We start from the raw sequence: 12,867 nt of genomic DNA, 5'->3' as shown, positions 1-12,867 counted from the left end.
TAAAGTATTACCCTAATTTCTACCCCAGAATGGCAACAAGAAGTATGACTCCGTGTCTTTTTAACAACCCACAGAACAAAGCAGTGGTACTGCTGATGCTGCTAAGAAAGAAGTTAACATCACACACCAGCTGCCACACACATGCAATTATGAACCATTCCCACTCCTCGTAACTATCCCCAGCTTATCCTCGTTTTCTTGTTCCTGTTGCATCTGGCTTGCACTATTCTCTTACTGCTTCCCAGTCCCTCACACTTTGGTTATGCCATTAAACTCCACTAATTGCTGCTTATGCTCAGTTGCCAAGAAACTGATTCTTTAATGCTAATCCTGGTGCATTGTCCCTCTTACTTACTTCACATCAATAATTACCAACAGCCACCCGTTCCTGCCTTGAGAATATATTTTTCATGAAAAATCATCTCTGCAAGAGGGTTTGTGCTTCTTTGGAACACTTAAGAAAAGAATGGGAAGCAAATATAAAGCAGCAACATGAAAGTTGGTGAGGTTTGACAACAGAAGGGCTGAAATCCTCTTCCATGAATTTATGTCATAAGTTTGCTTAGCTTCTGATGAATAGGATTTCCATATTTTTAACTCCCACATTCCTTTCTGTCACTCCCTCAGCATTTTTGCAACTCATTTCCCTTCTGACTCACTTGGCTAATTGTCCTTGGTGGCTGCTTTGACTCAAACAACGTTTTATTTTACAAAACTTCCATATAAATTTCACTGTCACACAATGAAAATAAGATTATATTTTTCTAAGTTGCTTCTCTGTCTCTTATCTGCCACCAGGATGACACTTAAGCTTCTCTGTTCAGCCACCATCAAACTTCAGCTCAATGCTGTATTGCCTAAGAGATCCATGATAGTGGAGAGAAAAATAATCCAAGTCATTAAAGGAGGGGAAAAAAATAATAAAAAGGAGTGATATAAAAAGAGCATAACTAGATCATGTCAATTCTTCTCTCTCTGTTTCTTATTTAACACATGTATGGATTTAAAGCATCTGTTATCCTGATGGCTTGGAGTGTAGAACCAACATCATTCATGGGATTCTGAAAACTTCATGGTTTTTAATAATAGGGACTCAAAGGATGCTATTAAAATTGAGTGTAAATGTAAATACTTCTAAAAATTCCAAAATATTGGCAAGGGAAAACACATTGAATTTATCGGGGCTTTTTTCCCCCTTATATACAGTTGGACAGGCTGCTTTGTTTTAAAAAAAAAAAAGTCCTGAACTTGTTCACTCTCAGGAACTTCTAAACCAGAATTTCAAGCTATTCCAAATTAAAGAACTTCAGCTATTAATTATTTTCTTCTCCAGACTCCATCCTCTCAATTGAACCCAAAAGACTAAACAGTTTCTTCTTTTTCCATAGTATGAAACAAATGCAATTTTTTTTCCTGAGTCAGAGTCTTCATTTAGTTTGCCATTTGAGGCCAAGTCTGCTAACTTATACATTTCAAAATTTGCCACCATGAGGGATAAGCAAGAGAAACACTTTCTTTGGGGTTAGTTTTGTACAAATACAAAATACTGTAAGAAAACTTCTAACAATGTGTTTTGAAGAGACTGATAATTAGGGGCTTTATTACTTCGCCAGCTTTTCCGTTGTAGCCTTTGCAGCACCATCCTCATTAGATCAACATGACTTCATGTGCCCCTTGATATTTAGCAGCTGTACTGCATAAAATCTGCAATCCTGGGTAACTGCAAAAACATTTTTACAAAATGTCAAATAAGTAGGAGGGATGGGGGAAAAAAAGATACACTTATATAGAGAAATTTTAATTTCTTTCAAATAAAATGATTAATAAAAATAATCTTAGTACACCTTTTTGATAACATCATGCACTAACACACACACTGGCAGTCTCTACACAGTAAGTCTGAAAAGACATTTGGGAAAAAGAAAAAAAATAGTGAACTATTGTTTCAGGATACAGTATTTTTTTTCCTGAATAAAGAATATTTTCTGCAAGAACAAAGGAAACAAAGAGAAGACTGTTGAGGCAAACAATAGCGAGCTAAATGCATGTACTTGATCTTTGTTGCTTCCTATGTTTTGACAGGGAAATAGGGAACTAGCAAAGATTTACTGACTTGTTTCAGATAAATCAGGGTCCCTGGGGTGGGATGTCAAAATGTTAAAATAGGACATGAAAAAGCCAACACAGAGTTCTGCCAAGCAGATTGCCTTTTCTAATTTTCACTGCAATTCTGAGCTGCTTTTTAAAGTTTTGTTTTTATTTTTTGGTCTGCTCTACACACTTTGTGTGGTTTATGTCTGACAGCTCCTGTGAAGAGGAATGCTTTCGTCAGGAGTGAAAGATTTGCAAAATCTGTAGCACTGGCAGGTGAGCACAGCAATGCCAAGGGCACAACTAGAGTATGCCTTGTGGAAGAGCCCTCATGTCTTTAAGGAACTGAAGAATAAAGAGCAGGCAAGAATTGAGTCCTTCCATACACTGGTATATATACAGATATATATGGTATTTTAAATGTATTTCATGTGCATAATATGCATTTCTGTAGCTTAATACATAACAGTATGTGTACTGCATGATCTTAAAATAGATATTTCTATCTTACTGTATGTATCTCCTTTCATGATTAAACTGAAAAAAAATTATTCACAATGTGCAGACTTTAAATCTTTGCATTTCCTCGATGACAAAATTAGTTTGACATTTTTGTATGTGGAGAGGGTGAGAAGAGTGGTAGAAGAAATAAAGGATGGAAAAATAGGAAGAAAGTCTTAGGAGTGTTAACACTTGACTTGCTGAGTTATGTCCTTTCCACTTTTTGTGCGCATTTATAGCTCATGAAATCACAGAACCACATAAAATTTTGGGCTGGAAAGGACCTTTATCCTGGAAAGGATCATCCAGTCTGATATTTCAAAAGTGTCACAACCCACTGGAATGGGGCATGATGTTCATTATAAATTCTCATCTGGCTAAACACTTGTCAGTGAACTCTTCTGCTTTTATTTTACAGTCACCTTAACTCCTGCAGCCAGCCCACTCTTTAGACCTTCTGGCTAACAAGACCTTGGTTTTGTACAGTGCACTTCAGTCAGCTCTCAACTCCTCACAAGGAATTTTCAGAAGTAGTGGCTGTGGAAAGATGGCTGAAGGTAAAATCAAAGGAAACTGAAACGTTATACACACATCCTTACAGAAGTAACAACAGTACAGAAAATACAGAGTAATTACAGCTGCTGTCCCTGGATGGAAAGTGTCTGGAATGCTTGAGACCCATGCCACAATGACTGCCACACCCAAAATCTGCATCCACAGCACCTGGTGGGGCACAAGGCTTTCCTGGGGTGCTGACAGACAAATCTGACATCAAGGGCCAAGGAAATCTTCCCTTTTCACATGATGCTGGCTCACAAGGCACAACACACGGCCAAAAGCTCCCCACTCTTACAGCATACTTCAGGACCAAGCACAGAGTAGAAGAGGACAGTTGCATCCCAGGATTTGGTGGGGGATATGTGAGTGGAATGCCCTGGGATAAGACCCCTGTTTAGGAATATTCTCCCACAGTCCCTTGTTTTATATACCCCAGCTGCTAAGTAGCATCATCCTAGTTACATCATCCAAGTAACATTGCTCCTTGTCTCTGCCCCAGAATTATGTCATCCCTGTTCTCCACCCCAGTTCCAGAATATTCCCTGCTTCTATCTTCCCCATTGGTTCCTGTTCCCTGTCACTCTGCCCTGGACCCTTGTTGGTTGTTACCCTTTGACCCCACCTTGCACTGCCCCTGTGCCCTCAATCCATTGACCCACGGTGCTGATGCTCTACCCTTCCTTAGCTGTTCAAAACCCTGGACCTTCCTTTGTTCTTGGTTCTTTGTCCATGGTTCCCTTCTGTGTGAGCTTAATAAACTTTACAGGAAGTCCACACAAAGAATCTCTCTCATCTCTCTGGTCAACATTCATAAAGTGTTGATATGAAAAACAATGGATGGGACCACCATTCTATTTAAGATGATTTATTGCTGTCCTGGTTTAGGGCAAATTTGGGAGAAAACCTCCAATGGGGCTCCCCCTGGGAAGCAAACCCACGTGGCCCTTTTCTTCCACCCCACAACCGGTTCAGGAAAAGATTTCTCTGAGAGAAGTGGAAAAAACCTGTTTATTTCACAGGCACAGCACTACCCAGCACAAAAGTGAATGATATCAAATTACAAAACCTCTCGCCCTTCAGAAGAGATGACAAACTTCAGAGGGTCTCTTTCCTGGGGGTGTTGGCTCTGTTATCAGTCCCTCTGGAGCTGGAAAATGCCGCTGCCCAGGCTGGGCTCCCGGTAGTCCACGGGTGCAAGCTCCCGGTGCTCCCCCGAGTCCCCAGTCCAGAGCAGGTTCGATTCGTTTCAGAAAAAGGGAAAGAAAACAGTCCAGGAAGACCTCTCTGCTCTGGCTGGCTGGAAAGCCAAGGTGATCTGTGTCTTGTTGTCAAAACTCCCGATGCAGGGGGAGCAAGTACAGTCTGATAACAGACTTGGTGCTTCTTTTCCACTCACTTTTACTCTCAGATGGAATTTTAAGAATACAGAACCTGTGTCTGGGTTAGATGGATGAATGGGGATACAATTTAACATCATAATCAACCCAGGACTATTGCTTAAGTAAACGAGATAAGATATTTGTCTCAAAGGCGTGAGATTTGGAGAGAAGCAACAGGTCAGCCATAGCTCAAGGTAGTCACAGATTTCTTCTTCACACAGCAATACAGAACATTTTGTTCCAATAGACAATTAACATGAAACTTGTTTCTACGTAATAACCTATCACCTTTGCTAAATTTTGCTGCACTGGGACTGTCTCTTAGCCAATAAGCTGATGGGTCATGTACTCACATACCTCTATTATAGCTTCTAGATCCCTAATCTACTTTATAAGTCACATTATTACAGCTCAAACCTCACACTATTTTACCTAATATAATTTCTTACTTACTGAAGACATAATCTTACTTATAAATACTGGAACATAAGTTTATAATTTTTATCCTTGATGTCTGTGTACCTTTATCATTACATTGAGCCAAGCTCTTTCTAAGGCTGCAGATTGGACCCTTCAGCATCTATGGAAGTTTCTATTTTTCCACTTCCCACAATACAGATCATGGTGTGCAAGCTTCTGGTGTGCAGAGTTATCCCTTTCTGTGGAGACACAGTTCTCGGGAAGGCAGTGGTTTCAGCAGCTCCTGCCATGCTGCTGCACAGGACAGCCATCCTGTGCCCCAGCAGAGTAAGGCATGAGAGAAAAAAAGGCAGAGAAGACAGAGAAGTAAGACTTCCACCAGATCATAAATCCCATATTGGTCCTGCCACGTGGATGATCCAGAGCTGGGGTAAACAAGACTGAAAGAGAGAGAGGGAAAATAGAATGAGCAGGCCCAATCTGCTCCCTTTCACAGCTAGCTTGGTGCAGCCTCTTATGTACAGTAGATTTTTCATGCAGTTTTGTCCCACATGCACAGCCAGCCCTTTGAGCCCTTCTCCAGAGAGTGAATTGAGGGTGGAGCACTGAGCTCAAGTCTCCAGGCAGAGCAGAAAATTGGCTCAGGACAGCACTGCCCTGCCTCCAGGCCCCTCTCTTCTGATCATATTTCTCCTGTCATAACAATCAGAATTTTTGAGCCAGAATGTGCTTATGCATGGTCCTCCACAGCAGGGACATCTTCCACTCTATTTACTGAAGGTACACTGAATTCCACTCTCTATGTAATTAATAAACATAATATAGTGTTATTCCCAATATCATCTGGTATTAATTGATAGCCATTGATAATAGCAGAAAACCTCTGGGAACAAAATGATATTCAAAAGCCATGGAATGAAGCATCTAGACTCACAATCAATTCAAGTTTGATGACCTTCTGCTGGGTCATTGCTGCTTCATCACACACTATAAAGAGCTGTCATTTGTCAGAGCTGAATCTCCAGCAATAATTCACTAACAGGCTGATCTGTTACCTAAGTCATAATTCCAGTTTTAAATCTCCAAGCAGGTGCTGTCAAACAGTTAAGGAAATGGCTGAAGATAAACTTCATCCTTTTCTATTTTGACAACATGGGTTCAGAGACCCTGTTACATGTGATTTTTTTTTTTTTTTCAATCATTAACTTCATATAATATTTCAATTATTATGAGTCCTGTTCAGGCACTGATACCTCACAAACTCAATTTGATATAAATAAAACAGAAATCATCTTCTTTTTCATTTGACATACTATCACAGGCAGAAAACGTGCGCATGCAGAGACACAAGGATGGAACAGGGAATGTTCATGGCCCATGCTGTTTGACTTTACAAATTTTAGGTGTCTGGTGTGCTAATGTTCTCTAGTAACCATAAAAAAAGCAAATTTATTTAAAAGACAACTATAATAATATGATTTTATCCTAGAGTTTTCCCCTTGACTTAATAGAAAGCCTTTAAGCTACATTTAAATAGCTCTGACTATCCCACTGGAATACAGCAACACTCCATATTGTTTACTAGGAGAATGATACAGAGGAAGAGCAAAATCTTCCCTGTTTTAAGGAGGATTCAGTGCTTTTATGGGGTAACTTCCATGCTGCAAACAAGTGCACCTGATACAAAAAACCCACACAGCCACAGCTTGTGCATTTCCACTGTTGTCAGCTGTTGTTCCCTGTTCCTACTCCCAGCATCCCTGTCAAGTTAGCTGCAGCAGTCCCCCGTGCTTTTCACAAATAAAAGCCAAGTACCCTATAAGAAATGAAAAACAGCTATCCAATATATCCTGTTTCCAGAAGAAAGGAAGAAACAAACCTCTTCCAGGATGGGAAAATGGCCAGTGCTTTATACTATGTTTTTCTGCTTCCTAGCCATAAGCTAAATAAAGTAGTGAAAATATGTAATACATGTGGTAATCCCTTTTCTTCTTTTCTCCTCTCCTCATTTTCCCTGTTCTGTCCAGCATTGAATTCCCAAGATACATAGCATGTCCAAGAAGAAAACATTATTTTATTTTCCCTTTTTCTTTTATTTCTGGACAGCAGCTTTCTTGCTGTCTCTACAGTTCTCAACACTGACAGTCAGTCATTAAATACATGACATAAATCTCCATCAAAACAGGAACTGAAGCAGCTGTTATGTGTATTGACGCAGTGAAACAGGGTATTTTTGCTTATTAAAAAAAAAAAGGTTATTCTCCATTCTCTTAGAGAACGATATGCTTAAGATGCCACTTTCACAGGGGATGGAAGTTTATCAATAAATAAGACTGAATTTATAACGGAAAATTTGTTTCATATTTATTCCAAATTTGTTCCAGAAGTGAGAAATACCAGGTCAAGGGCAAACTGGAATTATTCATAACCACAATGTTTAGCTGCTGACAATATACTGCAAGGATGTGGGACACCTCTGTATTTGCATTGCAAAAAAAGATGCCTTTTTTAAAATTAAAAAAACCCAGACATTGCAGAAATACATGTGAAAAAGAGGTGAGGATGAGCTTTCAGCCATTTGCAGCATGTCAAATTTTCCAGGAATTTTGCTTTTCGTCAGTAACAGTGAAGTATGGCTACAATAAATTGTGGTATAAATGGTGAAAAAATACTCCCAAAGTTATAATTAAACAAAAATTGTCCTTTTTATATGTAGTGTTTTGGGTTTTTTTCTAGAAGTTAATGGAAGAAGCACTGTAACCTGGTTTGTCAGGGACATGGCAGCAAAGGTAAGCAGCAAGCACACAAGAGCACTTGTAAGAGAAAGTCACTCATCAGTAAGTGAGATAACTGGGAGAAGGCAGCACTGACTGCTCACCTTGGGAGATCAGTGTCAGGTTTATTACAAACAGTGGAGTGCATTTAAAATTAAACAGTAGACATCAACGACACAAAAGCAGCAATTTTAGGGTTTTTTTTGCTTGAATTTCAATGGGCCATGACTAATGGTTTCCATCAGAAGAATTATCCTTCTCAATTAAATGCTATTTAGCAAAGACTCCTGCAAATTGAAGCCCCCAAACCAAAGGTCTCTCTAACATGTGGGATGAAGAACTGTGCCTGAAAGTGCTGCCGTTCCCAGATGGTGAGAGTCAATCACAGAGAAAATCACCCTCTGCAGAGGTGGGGAGAGAGGCTACCATGGAGTGCTGCTCCTGTTGCTGTGCTCTGCAGCACAACATTTATTATATTCATCGCTTGAGCTGGTATTTTTTCCTAATATTTCAGCTGAAGTCTTGGAAGAGGCTGATTTACATCTCTGTGAGTCTGTGTATCTATCAGACTGCTTTTCCTTACATCTGGTGGATTGCCTATTACTGCGAGCTAGATCAGAGGCTCTGCAGCAATGGATTTATAACAGACAAACCACTCAATCTGCTCATTCATCTTCTTGCAGACAAAGCAGACACAACAGGTTTGGCATTGTCCAGTGAATTATTAAAATTCAAACAAACAAGTGAACAAAAAAAGCAACAAATAAGGAATTTGTAGTTAGGAATCAAAATGAAAACTGACAGCCCTTTCTCTCACACACATACTGAAACCCATTTACTGTCTATTCTCCAGAATAACACACTTCTCAGACTATGAGACTATTTTTTTTCTGAAGACCATTATTTTATTTTTTTGGCCTGTATTTCTCTGCTTTTCTCTCTTTTTTTTTTTTTTTTTTTTTTCATTGAATAAGATGCAGTGAAAATGGAAGAACAGTGCTTATAAACAATTAATAATGATTTAGGAATTTAAGGTAATTTAGTGCAAGGTATTTTAAAGTTCTCATTAAAATATCTCTGACTTGTACTTGAAACATCAACCTTGTGGATAATCTGTGAAGTAATTTAATAATCATGTCCTGGGACTTGAGGCAAACCTCCAGAGTTAAGGATTGCTCAAGATCTAATTCTTTTGTGAGCAATATTCTCATCTATTAAAGGCATTCGAAATAAATTGCTTAATTTAAAAGCTACAGCAAAATCCAATACACCTTTCTATTTAAATTAAAGCTTTTCAAGAAGACTTGATTAATGGTATACTGCATTAATTAATTAAAATCTATTATCTTTGCACTTCTAAAGAAGACCCTTAAATATGCTTAGTTTTCTATAATTAAGAAGAACAGAAGAATATTTGCAAGAAACCTAAAAAACTGTAGGGTTTTCTTTGTGCAAATGGACAGAAGAGACATGAGAGAAGTCTTTTCACTTTTTTTTTCCCACTGAAGTTCTTCTGCCTTGTCACCCTTTGTGTCTCAGTTCCTCAACACGAGGAAAAGAAAAAAAATATGTCTTTGTGATGCATTTGAATTGTTTTATTTCTATATGAGTGCAGGCAATAAAAAACTCTTAGATAATAGAATTGCTAATAGAATATTGAAGTGTGAGGAGCTATTAGCCCTATGCCATTTAGCTATAAACATGAATACAGCTTTAACAAAAATCTCAGGGGGCTTGGTAGAGGTGATTCCTATAGGCTTCCTTCTTTATTTGAACACAGTTTTAAATTTCACAGGGTAAAGGTTCTTCCTGGTCTGTGAAGGTCCAGCCTTTACTCCTGGCAAGTTCCCACAAGGGCTGTGAGAAGCCTCCCACAACCAAGACAGGGCTGATTAGGGAGTTTCTTCTCTGTGACACAGGATGAATCTGAATTAAGGGATTGAGGCTGTAAGTGCTAGAAAGTGCTGCTGTTCAATCAACCTGTGCCCAGGTTGCCTTCTGCCTTACTTCTGCTGGATCCTTGCAGTCAGACTGCACTTGCTGAGTAGCCTCTGCTCAGCAAAGCTTTCCTCTACAAAGGAATTTAGGGCAGCTCCTTGCAGCCTGGGAGTCTCCCTCGAGAGACAAAGACTGGCAGATCTGCCTGTAGAGCCACCCACAACATGGACAACAGGTAAGGAAGCTGCAGGATCTTTTAATTTCATCCCAAAATGGGCACCTTCATCTGCTCCTGTGAGTCAACTCACACTCTGCATTGACTGACTTGATAGATGCCCACCAACCACATGGGACTCAAAAGAGCTGCTCACACGGACACCTCAAGGGACTTGTGATCCACTGAGTGTAAACCCTGCTTGGGATAAAATGGTTTGTCTCTGCTTCAAGGAGACTGCCAGAAATGAAGCTCCTGGTCTTACCAGCTGGGTTTTAGGATTTCTTTTTATTCCATCTGCCAGAAGGCCATATAAAATTTTTCTTGTCAAAGATTTCAGCAGAGTCCCCCAACCACAGGAACAATCCTGAATTACCCTGGATTCGTTACCTTGAAATATGTCAAAAAATTTCCCTAAGGAGTATTGGGAGAAAAAAAAGGAAGTAAGCAGAAGGACTGTGATTTTTGTTTTTATTTATCATCCTTTTGTGTAAACTGCATTTAGCTGACAATACCTTGATTAACTTTGGCTTTCCTCATTAAACTGTTCTTGATTTGCTCCCGCCACCGCAACACCTGGGCAGGTCATTTTTGGTGTTCACTGTCATAAAGTTAATTAAATTAACAAATTATATTCTCCTCCTCTTCCCCATTCTGCATGCAGAAAATGAGGACTAATAGTCATACACCTTCAGGCAAATGCCCTCATTGCTGGACTGTGCTTCTGCTGTAATTTCATAAAGCAAATCAATAAATAGTTGCTGGCAGTGGGAAATTCTATAAAGCGTGAAATAAACCTGTGGTGGGTTTAGTGCTGGCTAAAATTGCTAATTTATAAATGTATTCGTCTTGGTTTAAGGCAAATTTGGTCTCTTGGTTTAAGAGACTTCTGAATGGGGTTCCTCCAGAAACAAATTCAAGCAACCCCTCTCTCAACTAGTTTAGGAAAAGATTTCCTGGGAGAAAAGTTGAAAAAACTGTTTACTTAATAAGCAAAGTATCCACAAGCATAAAAAAAATTGAATAATATTAAACAATAAAACCTCTTGCTGTTTAAAGAGATGGCAAATTCAGAAAAGTCCCTGTTGTGGAGTGTAGCTTAGCTCTCTTAGTCTCTTGCCAGTCCCTTTGGCACTGGAAAATGTCAAGGCCCCGGTGGGCCACAGGTGTGAGCTCCCAGTGTTTTTGTCCAGAGAAGGTTTGACCAGTTCTAAGATAAAAGGAAAAAATCCCACAATCCAGGGAACATCTCTGCCTCAGCTAGCTAAAAAACTAATAAAAAGCAAAGGAGAGCTCTCATCTGCTCTCTGTCTGCGCTGCAGACAATAAGAGTCTGGAGAAGGATGTGGGGTGTGGGAGTGGGCCTGGCTAGGACTCAGAGTCAGCCAGATTTCACCTTGAAAGTAGCAGGCATTAGCTTCAAGCCCTGGGAAACATTTCTTGAACTTAGTGCGAGCATGCAAGTTCCTCTCATAGTCCCTAGTGTTGTTACGTTAAAGCAGTCCAAATTTTACTTCCCTACTGGTTACCTATTCTCCCTATATAGTTATAGGTTCCAGAAAGTTCTACCCCCAAGAGTATATGTTGTTACTCCCTCTTTGTTTCTGGTCTTCAGAGTTGGTCACCATACTGCATTTGGTTTCTGGGAATTGCCTCTATTTTGTTTTCATTGACATGCTTTTGTTTCAGGCAACTCCATCATTCCTGCTCCTTTTATTTTGCCACCTAAATTCTGAACCCAAAAGGTTTGTCATGACCATGCTCACCGTGACAGTGGGGGAATGACTGCACTTTCTGAAAACAAACTCCACTCTTCTTTTCCCCTCTTTGCTCTCTGAACCAGTCTTAAATGTGCAGAACTTAACATCTAGCTTAAACAGAACAGACAACTGGGGATACAGGCATCATAAAGTCACCTCAGGACACAATCAGAATTACTGTTTCCAGTTCATGGCATTACCTCATTTTCTTTTGCAATTTTTTTTCCCAAGTGTTGTTATGTTTATTTCGATGCTGTTATTTTCACTCTCTTTCATTCTACATGGTAAATTGGGTAAATAATACACTGGTAGAAGTGAAACAAGTGGCCCTGGCCGAGCTGTGGCTGTCCGAGGCCAGAGCCACTGCCTTTTCATAGGAGCTGCCAGGGCTGAGCTCTCTGTTCAAAGAGTCAGGAGCTTGCAGAGCACCATCCCTCCACTACCGGTCCTTCCAGCCATTGCCTGGACTGTAAAGAATATTTTAAATACTGTCCCCCAATTCCAGTATCATCAGCAGGTCCAACACCACCCCCGCCTTACCAGTGTCATCAGGAAACTACCAGCAGAGTCTTGGACAGCCCCACATGATGACATCAAATGCCAGGCCATCCCATCCCTCACTCCCCACCATTCCGGAGAGTCATGCAAGGAGGCCACATTTACGACAGCTACTAAGAGGAGGAGCACCAACTCTCCAAGGCTTACCAATAGACCCAGTGAGGACCCAACAATCACTGGTAAACTCCCTTTCTATCCAATCTGACGACAAGGTGGTGTACCAAATACAACTGGGGAATTTGTACCTCCTGATGGACCAAAAGACAATTTAATTACTGGGGACTCAATCAATGGACTGGACAATTTACAGGTGCTTTCTGAAGTCCAGATGTTAGGATCCATGGACAACACCACCATCAAAGTTACATGTTTGGACCCACCCTGATTTCTAGGCAGGGACACTCCCATTGCACAAGATTTTCTTCTGCCAAATTTGACTGACTTTGTTCTGGAAAACCCAACAGCTTATTGGGCAGAGACTGTGGGCCAAGGTAGACCTCTCTTGGAGTGTGGCTCTAACAAAGGGAACAAGATTTATCTTTCAGGGATTGTGGACACTGGGGCAGACATCACCATCACTGAGAAGCAAACACAACATCTTGATCGAGAGTCCTGAGGGTCAGGTTGCCACATTAAGACCTTGTGTGGTAAGGGCACCTACTTGCCCCTTGTAA

This window comes from Cyanistes caeruleus, chromosome Z, assembly GCF_971803275.1.
Source record: "Cyanistes caeruleus chromosome Z, bCyaCae1.hap1.1, whole genome shotgun sequence".
NCBI classification, from domain to species: Eukaryota; Metazoa; Chordata; class Aves; order Passeriformes; family Paridae; genus Cyanistes; species Cyanistes caeruleus.
This window is presented reverse-complemented; position numbering follows the sequence as displayed.